The sequence below is a fragment of the Gobio gobio genome, assembly GCF_949357685.1.
Source record: "Gobio gobio genome assembly, contig: scaffold_178, whole genome shotgun sequence".
Lineage (NCBI taxonomy): Eukaryota > Metazoa > Chordata > Actinopteri > Cypriniformes > Gobionidae > Gobio > Gobio gobio.
In genome coordinates, this window is record NW_027645623.1 from 18,220 (window position 1) to 33,336 (window position 15,117).

The 15,117-nt window shown below is 37.4% G+C and overlaps 1 long non-coding RNA gene across 1 annotated transcript; it reads left to right on the forward strand.

The window, feature by feature from the left end:
- The first annotated feature begins 12,528 nt into the window (after nucleotides 1–12,528).
- LOC307122461 lies at nucleotides 12,529–14,747 on the forward strand. The gene is made up of 6 exons (XR_013816047.1): nucleotides 12,529–12,653; nucleotides 12,873–12,920; nucleotides 13,004–13,087; nucleotides 13,238–13,443; nucleotides 13,612–13,771; nucleotides 13,868–14,747. It is a non-coding gene; the product is annotated as an uncharacterized lncRNA (long non-coding RNA).
- The last annotated feature ends 370 nt before the right edge of the window (nucleotides 14,748–15,117 follow it).

The window sequence follows — 15,117 nt, forward strand, 5'->3', positions numbered from 1 at the left end:
TGTCTCCACTGTCCTTTGAGCGGCTCATTTGCTTCCTGCTTCTATGAAGCCCATCCCTCTGAAAAACGCAATGGTCTTAGATTGGTTAGATGGCCAAATGTAGTTTGTAGTTCTGCAACAGCTCTCTCTCTCTTTCGTAATGACTGCGACGTGGCCTCGCCCACTTTGTTGCGTGTTCACGGGGGCAGTGTTTGTGTTAATAGCAAGGGTTTATGATATCAACAAACCGGGAAGAAGCTTGTTGTAGTCCAAACCGGCCGTTTTTGTAGGCAATAAACTGCCATAACTTTAAAAGACAATATCTAACTTTCAGCGCTGTAACTTTGCAGATACTGTTTATGCTCAAGCAGCAACATTACACACTCACTAAAGTTAAAAAAGTGAAATCGCATGCAACCACCCCTTTAACAGTAAAATGTAAGTTATGTCATTATATCACAGCCTAATTTGGCGTCAGAGATGTTTCTAATAATTCAGTTTTGTTTTCTTCATTTCAGAAAAACCTGCCGATTGTAAGAAGAGGAAAGGAGATCGTTCTTTCTTCAGGAACGTGTGTCAGGCTATGAGGCGCTCGCTCCTCTGCTGTTGTCTCGGTGCTGAGGATGTTGTGGAGCCGTTTGTTCCTCCAGCGGATCTGGAGCCAGAGCCCGATCCTGGTCCATCATCACCTGATCCAGATCCCTCCGGCGTCCAGCCAAATAACGGTCAATCCGCAGACATTATTCCTCCAACATTGTTTTAAACAGTATTATTATTTTCTTGTTTGCACTGATATTTTAAATATAAAACAAAGGATCTAGCAAGCTCATATATTTCTCATATTTTATTTTTCAGACTCCTTTGAGACTCTCTATAACGTGGGAGAGATGATTGGATCCGGAGGATTCGGAAGAGTGTTCAAGGGAACACGGAAATGTGATGGCAAAACGGTAAAGCAATCTTGCTGAATTGTACAAACATTTTTGCTCTTGCATGCATTAAAACATATTTAATACAGATGGGTCAATACTTAGATGCTCAAATCATAAATGTTATGTGCAAAGTCAGCGGCTTGAACACTGTTACTGTTATTGAACTGTTATTGAACACTGTTACTGTTGTTGAACTGTTATTGAACATAGTTTTTTTTTGCAGGTTGCCATCAAGCAGATGCACAAGATTAACAATGATCGTTATCTTGTTATTGTAAGTTGGTCAAAAGTTGAATGTGTATTTGTTGTTTAAGTGCTGATTACTGTAGTCAATACACCTGGAGGAAACATTAGGTGTAAATGTAATAGCTCAATAAACCTGGAAAGGCTCTGATGATCGTATCTATAAAGATCAAAGAAAAGAACATTTAAAAATGAGACGTTTTCTTCAGATTTTGACCCAGCTAACCTTCTGTCTACTACTTTTCTCTAGCCTGGGCATCCCACACCTCTGGTTACGGAAGTGGCGCTGCTGCTCATGATGAGGCAAGAACCCATAAGCCCCTTCGTCATACAAATGTACGACTGGTTTGAGCATCCTCGGAGATTCAGTCTCATTATGGAGTTCCCTGACCCCTGCGAGAACTTGCTGGACTTCATCCTTCGTGATCCTCCACTGGATGAAACCACAGCTCGGGTCATCATGATACAGGCTGTGCTGGCGGTGGAAAACTGCATCGAGCATGGCGTTTTTCATAATGATGTTCATGCACAGAATTTCCTGGTGAAGGCAAACACGCTAGAGCTCAAACTGATCGACTTCGGCTGCGGTCAGCTACTTAGTGCTGATGGCTACGAGAGGAACGTATACCGTGGTGAGTATTTTTGGAGTGTGGAAACCTGGATGTAGTGACTTTTTGATTATTTGATGCTTTGAAAAGATTGCTCAACAATGTGCAAATGTCTTGCTTACAGGATTACGGGATTACTGGCCGCCTGAAGTCTTCACAGAATCTCGATTCCACGCCGTCCCAACAAATGTCTGGGCTCTAGGAGTGCTGTTCTACGAGATGATGAACGCATGCTCTCCCTTTGGCAATAGAACGGAAATCACACAAGCCAAAGTTACATTTCAGAACCCCAACTTATCCGAAGGTGAGCGAAAAATATTGATAACATTGATAAACACACAAATAAAGCAAAGGCTCTGTTTAGAAACAGGTAAAGGTGAAGTATTTAAGATTTTTCAATGTTTTCAACATTCGTGTCACATGGTCATGACTAACCAGCCTCTCCTTAATAAAAATGTGTACAGAATGCAGAGATCTGATTAGCCAGTGCCTAGCCCGGGATCCAACGAAACGGCCGACGTTAGAGCAGATGTTACATCATGAATGGATTAGCTCAGGAGAAGTTCAGGAGATTCACTCGATCAGTGATTTCAGGTGTGAGGAAGTGTAACAGACAGAGTAGGATTATTATCATTTATCTTCAGTTCTGGATTATTGGTAGTGAGGTTTTCAAATTTGTGTTCATTGTTATAGTCAAGTCAGCTTCATTTATACAGCGCTTTATACAATACAGATTGTTTCAGAGCGGCTTCACAGTAATAAACAGGAAAATAACACAATCAGTGATGCGATTGCAACAATTCAGTTCTGTTGTAAATCAGCTCTAAAAAAACATTCATGAGTTCACATGTTCATATAATCTTTGTATTGGATAGGATATAACACTTGGTGGAGGGCTTGAGCCGAAGCCTGAAGTTCAACCCCGACCTGCTGACAGGAACCCAAGCCGCCGCACCAGAGATCAGAGCCGGCCCACGTCTGAGCAAGAACACGAGAGACCGAAGACTGGAAAGAAGTCATCAAGTCATCACGGCCACATTTGCTTTGTTTAGTCAAGACAACTCATCTTTATTTATATAGTTGTCACAGACTGACTGTGACCTCTGACTTTTATTTTGAAGGGACTGAACACGGGCATGTGCACACAACAAACTGTTTCCACCATTACACATACACACAAACTAATGCCGCGTTCCAGGCGACCTGTGACCCGTGTTTTTCCAACCTTCTACCCGTGAAAGTGCACCGGAACGGCAGTCAAACCCGTGACTTCCCACCCGTGAACTCGTAGTAGATCGATGTACTCCCAGTTACGAGCTCTGGCGTCACATAGCCCGCGAAGCAACAATGGCAGCCCCTACGGATGCGGTGTTTATGAAAGTCGTACATTAAAACCCAAATCGCTTTTTTAAAATAAGGTATTGTCCTAACGTTATTTATCTGCAAATGTTATGCATTATCAGCAGCTTTTCTAGCGTTAGCTCGTTTTCAGGCCATTGAGTGCAAGAATAAAATAATACCTAATACATTTCCAAATATACAAATAACGTAAAATAAAAGGTACAACAGCTTCTCTTGCCTTATGGGCCGTTTTTCTCCTCCGTTTCCCTCAAATAAGCAAGGAGTGAGCACCTTTGGTGATAGAAATGTTTGTAAATGAGTTCGGCGTGACTTTGCCTGGAACGCAGCATAAATGCCGGCAAAATGTACCATCCTGATGTAGTCGTGTGTTTGTAGCCCCGATGTCGGTGTTGTAACATCCCGTTCATCGTCCCAAGTTGTTAGTTTCATTGTTTTGTTTGTTTAATGCTGGAATTTGTTTAAATGTTTAATGTTCAGTGACGCATGCGGTTCTAATATCATTACACAGAGAGGAACACCAAAAATACTTTACACCATAAGAGTTTATTTCATTTCATTCAGTTATCAGTTTAACTTCAACGCTTTTCAAACAGCTAAACATCCCTTCTGGTTCACCTCTGTCGCGGAAATTCTCAATCCGTTTATCTGACTTCACCACGGACAATTCAAAACAACTCCCAGTTGTTAATATAAAACTACAGTATCTCGAGGTAATTCCCTTCTCGAATACATCGAACACAATTTCAATACTTTGAGGTAATTCCCCTCCCGAAGTAAGGTGACGGCGTCCCGTCGAGAAGCTACTATCGCTAGCGTTTACTCAAACACACATGAGCACACATATGACTGCACCTTTTTGGCTAAGTCTACATGGTCTTTGACCTGAACATCCTTAGTCTGCGTTTTTCTGTAATGTCATGCTAAATAACCCTTTGACCATTTCTGAGGCCATTATATAAAATATTTCCATCACACCTCTCACATGCCACACCAGTACACATGGAAAGTAGCCATATTTAAACTAGCATTTGCTCATCAAAGATTACTCCATCGGGTTCTGACCTCGTAGGGGAGGGAGAGAGCCTGGGATGTATGTTTTGTCTTTATTGTTTTGAGCTCTGTACATGTTAATAGATGTAAATAATATATGATGTAGAGTTGAAATGTCATGAAGGTTTGTTTGTTTATGTCTTGTCACCTGTTTGTAACTTATAGGTTTTCCCCTAAAATGATATGTTCCAAAAATAGGAGGAGCCAAAGCCTATAAAAGAGGCAGCCATTTTAGGGGCAGGGGAGGGAGTGTGGAGAGATTCAATCTCGTTTGTGTTTTTTGGTCCTGTACATCGGCATAGCCAACTTACATTCGTGTATTGCAAATGTATTTTCCTCTGTATTATATTTGGATTATTTTTCTGTCTTCACTATTGCCACTGTATGTATTTATATTTTTCCACTTTGGGAGTTAAAACAACTCTGGACTGTGCATTTTTGTCCCTGTCACTTATTTTACATCTCTGTCCGCTGGTACATCCTGACAATAGTGTCTTATATGTGACCTGATGACCCCTTTGAATAAAAGTATCATTTGTTTGTTGAACGCACAGCCTTGCAAAGTACACTTCTTTTATTTATTTTTATTTTATTGATTTAATTGATAGGGATTATGCATATAAATGAACATTGTTGTATAAAAATACATCATGTAAATATGCCAGAATTAGTCAAAATAACTACTTTTCATCTGCAGTCCCTAGGCAGGTAACATAAGACTAACAAGAAGACAGCCCACAATCAAACAGCATTCATTCACTATAGAGTAAAATATACACATAATAATGACATGTACATTGATAAAACAAAAAGACACATAATGGCAAAGACATTGTTCATCCACCTCTATACTGCATTCAATAAACAGTGAAAATGTATGGGTGATAAATGTGTGAGTACATGTCTGGTTTTCTAGAAGCAACTGTTTTAAGTGAGTTTTAAAGGTTTTCAATGTAGGACATTCTCTTATTGGAAGGGGCAAACTATTCCAGAGTTTTCTGCCTATTACTGACAATACGTTTTGTCCAAAAGTGGTGCGCCTAAATGGTATCACACTGTCCCCTTTCACAGAGGCCTGTGTACTCAGTGGTGGAAATGGCCGAAAGTTGTTGTTGTTGTTTTTTAGTTGCAGTTCAAGAGGTCACAAAAACCTTCTAAATAAATTGTCCCCAGGTTAAATAAATCTGTTGAATGTTTTGGATGGTTACTGTACATCTCAGTTTAGTGCTTTGAAAATGAACAATTAAACATGTAAAGGTGAATCTAGTTATAAGGCAGTTATATATATACATATATATATATATATATATATATATATATATATATATATATCAATTAAAAAAAGTAACTAATTAATCGCACATTCAACATCTGCGTTTTTAATATTTTTTCATTGTAATAATTCCACAGTTACTCTCCAAATTTATGTAGAAACAACTTAAAGACAGTATATTTGAAATATTTGTTGTAATGACACATTTTTATGAAAACTGCTACCGATGTCTCTGAATTTTTTTTTCTTCTTTTAAAACATTAATGATAGACATTCAACATTATTGTATAAATAAAAGCTATATCAATTCCAAGTGAACTTAAAACAATATTCACACAAACCTATTATAAAAAATGTCTGGGGGTCATTTGGAACATTTCAAACTTGTGTGGGAAAAGGTTACACAAACAAGGCTTTTGTTACAGTATATTTTTTTGGAAAAAAAACATTCTACATTATTTTCTGAATTCTACATTTTGTCTTCGGTTAGTTCAATAATATAGCCTACGCATCATTGATAAACCCTTGTTATAAAAAAAATATATTAATAATTCTCTCTAATTGGCCTCATTAGCAAAGCCCGCTAAAAAACACAAGACAAGCAGGGCCGTAACCACACCACCACACACATTGTAATGTCAGAAAGCTTTATTAATGTTTTTACTGTAAAGTTGTGCACAAATTAATACAGTTATATAAAATGGCATCATTTTAAAATCCACTTTTAAAAAATATCTACATTTCTCATTTTCATTCATGATGATAAAGTGAACATGTGCTTTGGTTTAGTGGAGGATTGCTGCCATCTACTGGAAAACAAACACTTTTAAAATTAAAATAATACTATTTTTACCTTTATGTGTAGACATTTTAGACAATCATTATTATAACAATAGAAACATCTCTTATCATTTTTGGGGTGCGTGGTGAGATATAAGTAGCTAAACATTTAATATTTGACAACTGTTTATGATAGATGTATTCAACGACCCACAGTAATAATACAGTGATGTAAACTGTTCATTTTTTTTTTAATGGAATTTATAAGACACGTTTTGCACTTTTGACATAGTGAATATTGAATGTGTGCATATTTTAAATAAAATACTATTAGCAAAGAGTTCAGCCTAAATGGATTACCTCACATCTAGGCTACAATTAGACTAGAACTGCTTTTACCATTCTTATTTCTTTCTTCTTTCTTCTTCTTTTTTTCTTTATTACCTCAAATCCCTTTTAATCCTTATTTTATTTTCCAGGTATCATTACATGCTTGGCCTGTGTTTTCATTGCATTTCCAATTTTGACCAGCATGGGTCGCCATTTGTGTGTGTTTTGTGCATATCTCGCATGCATTTCTGAATTACAGTGTGCGATTCTGGATCTGATTTCACTCGATATAACGGAAATTCAAGCTCTTTTCGGGAAAGACGGCCGGATCATTTTTAGATGACCATTTATGTATTATTATTATTATTATATTTATAGACAGGATCATTTCAGGCATGTTAACACAGCTTTATCATTTCAAAGTTTCTGTTATGGCATCTGTTAATGTTGTGAATTCTCCATGTTCAGCATAATAACCGGAGATGCGCGCAGAATCAGCGCTGCACGTTACAGAATATTGCGCAACATGCGCAGCTTACGCTCATTTAGTAGACTGAGAATATGCGTAGCGCTAGTCGCTGGATTGCTCGCACTTAAGGACATTGTTTGAGTAATGTACAAGTAAGTCCAGTGTTATTTGAATATTAATGTTGTATTACAAGTGTATTCGTTGCAGATACTGTTTATAAGTTTTATTCGTTTATATTCATGCAATCTATTTATCTCACGTGAGTTATGCCCCAGATAGCAAAAAATATCGGCACGACTTCTTTTTGCCGCCGGCCCTAAGCTGTCGGCTATAGGTGCGTCCCGCTGGCGGTGATGAAACGTTTGCCGCCGAATACGTCACTCCCATTTCTTGCGAGATGCCGCGGCCGACTAGCCGGCGGGCCGCCGGCTTCATTTTCCCTGGCGGTTGCCTCCGCCTAATGGACCGCGGCCGGCTGGCGGCAAGCCGCTTTGATATACAAGGATTTCTACTCTCAAATTCGACCAGCCACGTTGGCTATGTTTGGCTTGTTGGGAAATAGAGTGGAACTGACAGCATTTTAACTAGTTCTCACATTTGAAGCGATTATAAAATCATAATAGCCTATAGGCCTATGTGAATTATATCAAATATTAGTTTTTTTTGCTCCAAAGCCATTAGGGTTTATAACAGATTCTTGACTCTTGATTCCATGATAAGGTTAGGTTTAGGAAATTACATTTAAATTTTCACTTGATTATTTGCATGTCGAGTGTGTTTAAACAGTGTTGGTCAATTTGACCCATAATGGATGTAATACTTTTTTTTTTTTTAGCATAATAGGAGGGTTAAGAAAGTTTGAAAGTTCATTTTAGGATAACACTTATTTTTGTATTGCCCTTTTTTCTATTTCTTTTTGGACTGACTTTAAAATAGACATGACAAAAAATTTGAACTAACTTCATGACATTTTACTTTGTTTTCAAAACCCATATTTTTCTGAAAAACAAAAATATATTATTAATTATTTAGGAAAAATTCTACATTCATAAGACAAGAATAACTCAAAAGAAGCCCTCTAATATTACCTCTTATAAAGCTGATTTTTACAATATTTGAAACCCTCTCAAACATGAGGTCGCAAAACAAAAAGCTTACAAAAACAGAAACCTGAAAGCTTTTCAATTTCATGTGACTGCCTTAATATTATAAAGTATTTTCTATCTCAGAATTCTTATTTTTATTATTTATTTTATATACAGTGTTACATTTGTTGTTATTCTTTGTTCTACATATTCGGAACTGTACCACAATGCTTTATTATTTTTATTTTTCTCTCATTGTACTTTTTGTATTGTACTTGTCTATACATGTACTAATTTAAATAAAAAAAAAATAAAAAAAAAACAGAGAAGTACCTCCACCGGCCGAGAGGGGCAGTATACCTAAAAAAGGCGGAAGACAAACCGGTAAAACATACAGATTTACCAACAGCGGCCGCTCATCACATGGTTTTAGTATTTGAAGAGAGGAGATCAGAAAATATCCTCGACTACGAGCGTTTAAGTAAGTACATGTTTCCTTTTTGTGTCACACAATATTATGTTCATTTTTGATGTATATACCGGTTGGTTGTTTTAATTAGTTTGTTCAGACACGCACGCTGATATAGTGCACAATGCACAGTGTTAGCTAACACGTGCTGTTTCGCCTTTTTTACACACTGAGTTCAAGCATGTTGGTCCGTGTACTTGGTGGCCAACGGATTTTCGTTTTAAAAGGAAAAAAACAAAAACGATAAACGGCTTGTTTCCCAATTTCCATTAGTAAATAGGAAAAAAAAAATGGAAAACAATCCATTTTTCTTTTTTTCTTTTGATATTAAAAGACGGAAAACGGAAAACAATCTCATTATCCGATTGTGTTTATAGATGGAAATCAGAAATCAAAATATGACCAGTTTAAGAGAATGGCTCCTTTATTCGTTTTTTCGTTAAAAAAAAACCGAAAAAACGAGATTTCGGCTTGATTTTTCGTTTTTCGTTTCACGGGTAAAAAATGGATAAATGACTTCAAAATTCGTTTTCCACATGTGGGTGGTCATGAGACGCCCTTTTCCGCTGATTGGTCAAGCAAACCTGAGCATGTGACGTCATCAGCCCTTCCCCAGTTCTGTGTAACAAAATAATAGTCTTCTTAAACTGTACAGGGCATGGGCTTTCTTCTGTGCAACTTAACGCGTTTCACAGAAAAAGTTATATCAGAAATATGAAATATTAATCTGCACCCAGCCTGATTTATTTAGCTGTGTGGAGTAGGCTAAATATGTGTGGTGAAGCTGCGCAAGACAGCGAAGAGCGGGTGTGACCATGCAATGTTCAGACAAGTGTTATACGCAGCAGTCATAACTTTTCTTTACAATACGCTCGGTTTTGGATAAGGGATGGTCATTGCAAATACTGTAGGCCTAATACATATCGGCAGAGGGTGGGTAGCATGATGGTGATTTAAAATTTTACTGTAACTGTAATCATAGCCGCGAGCGAGAGAGAGAGTAGACAGCGAGGAGATGATTGACTGGACGATATAGCGGAGGCAAGCGCAAGATAACTTTTGTTAATAAAAAATATTGATTTGTTTAATGTAAGAGTTTGTCTTTGTTTTATTGTTGTTGTTTTCAATCAAATAGGCCTAATAGTGAACCACAAACTGAGCATTCGTTTTAAAGGGGAATTTCCAAAGATTTTTTATATATTAATGTGAGTATTTTGTGTCATCGTTTTTTTAAATAAAAGTTTAATATAGCCTACGTAGGTTTTTTTTTTATTGTAGGCCTAGGTTATTGGTCACGACACAATAAAGTACTCTTTTCATCACATACCGCCACAGCAAAAACTGCACATTGCAACCAGTTTCTCAGAAAATAGTTTGATGCGATATGATTCCAAATTTAGGGGGCCAGAGGGGGGGCCAAGCTTGTTGACTTTCAGCAGATAATGTGCAGCCACAAAGCGCAAATGCCTCAGGAATGGTTTGAGGAGCACAACAACGAATTTGAGGCGTTGACTTGGCCTCCAAATTCCCCAGATCTCAATCCAATCGAGCATCTGTGGCATGTGCTGAACAAACAAGTCCGATCCATGGAGGCCCCACCTCGCAACTTACAGGACTTAAAGGATCTGCTGCTAACTAACATTGGTGCCAGATACCACAGCACACCTTCAGGGGTCAGTCCATGCCTCGACGGGTCAGGGCTGTTTTGGCAGCAAAAGGGGGACCAACACAATATTAGGGAGGTTAATATTATTTCATAATGTTATGCCTGATCAGTGTATATTTTCTTGATAAATGCAGGATTAATGTTAACAAGTTAATTAATCATTTGAAATTTCCTCACTGGCACATCCCTATTCTTAACCCTCTATGGAATGCATTCTACCAATTAAATATTTTAGTAGTAGCCTATGATAGTAGCATAAATACTATGATTTCAGTATTTATTTTAAGTGTTTATTGTAGTTAAATTGTATTTATGTATAAATAAATGTCTTATTTTCTAAAAATGTATATGTTAATACATTTACAGAAAAAGCAATATAGTGTTAGCTCTTCCATGTGATGATAGTGATGATGAGTTAGCCATTTTAGGTTAAGGTTATATGGATCTACTTATTTTTGGTTTGCATGACTTCCAAGTATATAAATCTATCAATTTCTAAAAGAAATGTGCATTTAAATAGAAGAGAAAATCATAATTTTATAGATGCCATTTAGCAACGTTAAAGTTGGATATTTTCCCACTGATTAATTGTGACAACACCATAACTTGTGTTATCCATACATTTATCAAGAAAAGATTTGTCAATGACGTTCAGCAGCTGTAGTGGTTATTTTGATCTTCCTCCACTCTTTGAACAAACATTAACATTATTCGTTAACAAAACGAATAAGCAAATTACATGATACACCCGCATACCATGAATTTCCAGCATTACCAGCATTACCATTTTTAGTGAAAATTACAAAACTACAAAAAAATTGTAGGCCTACAATAAAAAAAAAAACCTACGTATATTAAACTTTTATTTAAAAAAACGATGACACAAAATACTCACATTAATATATAAAAAATCTTTGGAAATTCCCCTTTAAAACGAATGTTCAGTTTGTGGTTCACTATTAGGCCTATTTGATTGAAAACAACAACAATAAAACAAAGACAAACTCTTACATTAAACAAATCAATATTTTTTATTAACAAAAGTTATCTTGCGCTTGCCTCCGCTATATCGTCCAGTCAATCATCTCCTCGCTGTCTACTCTCTCTCTCGCTCGCGGCTATGATTACAGTTACAGTAAAATTTAAAATCACCATCATGCTACCCACCCTCTGCCGATATGTATTAGGCCTACAGTATTTGCAATGACCATCCCTTATCCAAAACCGAGCGTATTGTAAAGAAAAGTTATGACTGCTGCGTATAACACTTGTCTGAACATTGCATGGTCACACCCGCTCTTCGCTGTCTTGCGCAGCTTCACCACACATATTTAGCCTACTCCACACAGCTAAATAAATCAGGCTGGGTGCAGATTAATATTTCATATTTCTGATATAACTTTTTCTGTGAAACGCGTTAAGTTGCACAGAAGAAAGCCCATGCCCTGTACAGTTTAAGAAGACTATTATTTTGTTACACAGAACTGGGGAAGGGCTGATGACGTCACATGCTCAGGTTTGCTTGACCAATCAGCGGAAAAGGGCGTCTCATGACCACCCACATGTGGAAAACGAATTTTGAAGTCATTTATCCGTTTTTTACCCGTGAAACGAAAAACGAAAAATCAAGCCGAAATCTCGTTTTTTCGGGTTTTTTTAAACGAAAAAACGAATAAAGGAGCCATTCTCTCAAACTGGTCATATTTTGATTTCTGATTTCCATCTATAAACACAATCGGATAATGAGATTGTTTTCCGTTTTCCGTCTTTTAATATCAAAAGAAAAAAAGAAAAATGGATTGTTTTCCATTTTTTGTTTTCCTATTTACTAATGGAAATTGGGAAACAAGCCGTTTTTCGTTTTTGTTTTTTTCCTTTTAAAACGAAAATCCGTTGGCCACCAAGTACACGGACCCATGTTCTACATGTTAAAATGTATCTAGCTACTGTAGGTAAGTTAGCCAAAGCTTTACATCTAGAAAGACTTAAGTTTAACTTTTGGTGTTTTCTAACAAAACAGAATGATGTATATAGGTATTTAAATTATTTTGTTAGTCCGAACAAGCATGCTGCTAGGTCAGTTTTAGCAAGTGTTAGCTAACATGTGCTGTGTTGCTACTGTTCTTCTAGCATTTAAGGTCATTTATGAGTTATTTCTCTGAACTGCTGTACTTTTTATGTTTGAGGACAATGTAGTTTACTTGAATCACTACACTGAATGAATACATTTTACTGTTCCACATTTGGCTGACCAGTTTTTCCCCCCACAGCATAGCTACTGTATATTCTGTATATAACGTTAACAATGCGGTTTTGTTCACATTTTCTTGCAGATACCTTGACCAGAGCACAATCGGTTATCTTCATCCAAGTGACCTACTATTGGACAATCGTTTTGGCTTTCAAGGTAAATAAATTGTTAGTCACAATGTTTAGTTACTGGGCTATAAGGAGAAGAATATTGAAAGGAGTTGAGATGGACAAACAGGAAATTGCAGATGTTGGAAACTTTAACAGTATGGAAAATTGTGCCTGTAGTTGTTGTTTTATATATATATATATATATATATATATATATATATATATATATATATATATATATATAATTAAAATATTTTTTATGTAGATTTCCAGAATGAGAACCAAGCCCTGAGGGAAAGCAATGCACAAGCAGGTGAGAACATGCACTCTTTCTTAAATTTTACTTTTTTGACTGTGATGTAGGTCCAAAATTACCAAATGCCTTTCATTTTGTAGCTTCGGATGACAGCGGCTCACTTCATGAGCAGGTGAAGCAAGTTGGGACAATGTTGACGACGTTTGCTCGTACTGGGCAATCAGGTACAACTTGCAAACAACACCTGTGGTTGTTGGTTTAATTCCCACTGGGGCCACCTGTACATGTAGTAGACCTAGTTGTAAATGTCATAGTTTAGTAGTTGAGGGACCAGGACTGACTGCTTTATTCTTTTATTCTGTGAACCCCTGTAGGTGCAGATCAGACCCTAATGCTGCGACGTCTTGGAGAGTTTGGCGATGTTGTGCGTAGCATGGACAACAAAATGGACACTATGCTGCAACATTTCAGTGCCAATGTGTCTTTTGGAGAGTTATCCCTGCCAGGGGGTCTGTTACTCCCCCTAGACAACCCATTTGGCGTTGCTTGACAACAGTTTGAGGCAGGATAAAGAGCTCCAGTAAGTGTGCTGATTTTGTTTATAATGCTGTAGGGTAATCTAAAAAGTAAAATTTAAGATTGTACACTGCATATTCTACAGTCTGAATCCACAGCCTGTCACATTTTTATATTTATGTATGAGAAGCTTCAGAGATATGTAATTTGTAACACTTTTTTGTATTTTCAGCTTCGGTTTTTGGCAATCAAATGTGGGAGGGACCTAAAAACAACCGTGTGGCGAATACTTCAGAGTATCTTCTCTAATCACCTTTCCATTAATACAACCTGGACGGGTGTAGGGGATAAAGCATGTTTTAGAGACATGTTCCTGAAGACCATTGTTCAAAGTAATATATATAAATATATAAATTTGTTATATATTTAAGTAGATGTGTGTGGCCTTATGACATTCACATGGAATGACAGATCTGTATTTTCTACAGGAGCCATCCGGAAGAACCCGGCAACCCAGGATGCCACTGATGAGGCGGTCCAGGTTAACGTTATGCGTTACCTGAAAGGAGCATCTGATCGTGAAGGCGGAAAAAGACGCCGCACAGCTGAGAGGGACCCACAGCCGACCTCTTACACCTAGGCTGACTACTGACACCTGGAACCCTTTCTTTATCCTGCAGTCAGTAACATCAAGACCCCTAAAGAAGCCAGAAGTTTCAGGCTACACTCACCCAATCCACACTGTTCACTGTGGAAATTACTGTGGAAATTTTTATTCCCTGTGACCCTGCCTTGAAGGCAGCTCCTTGGATAGATATGGGATGGCGAGGTTGTTTGTCCTTTATATAGGCGCACAAGAAATCACTGAAGATAAGCCAATTTGCGCTGCCTCATTCTGGAGGTCGGGGAAAACCGGAGAACCCATAGTCAGGCTTGTTATAATGTTCTGTTCTACTACTGTTCTATTCTTCTCCAGAGCTTTACTCTAAATTATTACCATTTATCCTATTGTTAGAAATGGCTTGTTAAATGTGATGTTATACCTCGATTTATTTGGTATCCTGCACATTCTTTGGTACCAAATATCCTCATTATTTGATATAATATTTAATGGTAATTCTTTTCATCCCAGAGCTGACCTATTTGTTATTAACAAATATTGTAAGTGTTATAATTTGCTTGTAAGGCTGTTTTTTTTTTTTTTAAACCAAAATTTAATTGGAAACATGCAGGTTCTTTAGTAAAAATGTTTTTTGTTATTTATAGGCCTATTTAAGCTTATTTATTGTCTGTTATATTTCATTTATATTATCTTGTATCATTGACAGTTAATGTACTTTGAAATGTGGAATAAAAATGCCAAATGGGAATTTATCTGGTTTGTTCAATTATTATCCATCATAAACTGCATGTTACAAATATATGAATAATAAATAAATATATATTATTTATTACACAATAAGCGGAGGCAGATCGCTCGAAAATAGCGTTTGCCTCCGACGGGCCGCCTTTTGGTATAAAGGCGGCGGAACGGCGGTTTGCCTGCGGGCCGGCGGCGGTACGAAGGCGGTAGGAAGCCAGCTGCCGCTTGCCGTCAAACGTGTTTGCGATTACGCAATTCTGACGCTTCTACAGCCGCCGGATCACCGCCGGTGGTCCGCCGACTCATTGCTATCTGGGGCGCTGAATCATTGACGTCAATCCTTTGAAGTTTAATATAGCGATCGCTATCACTTGA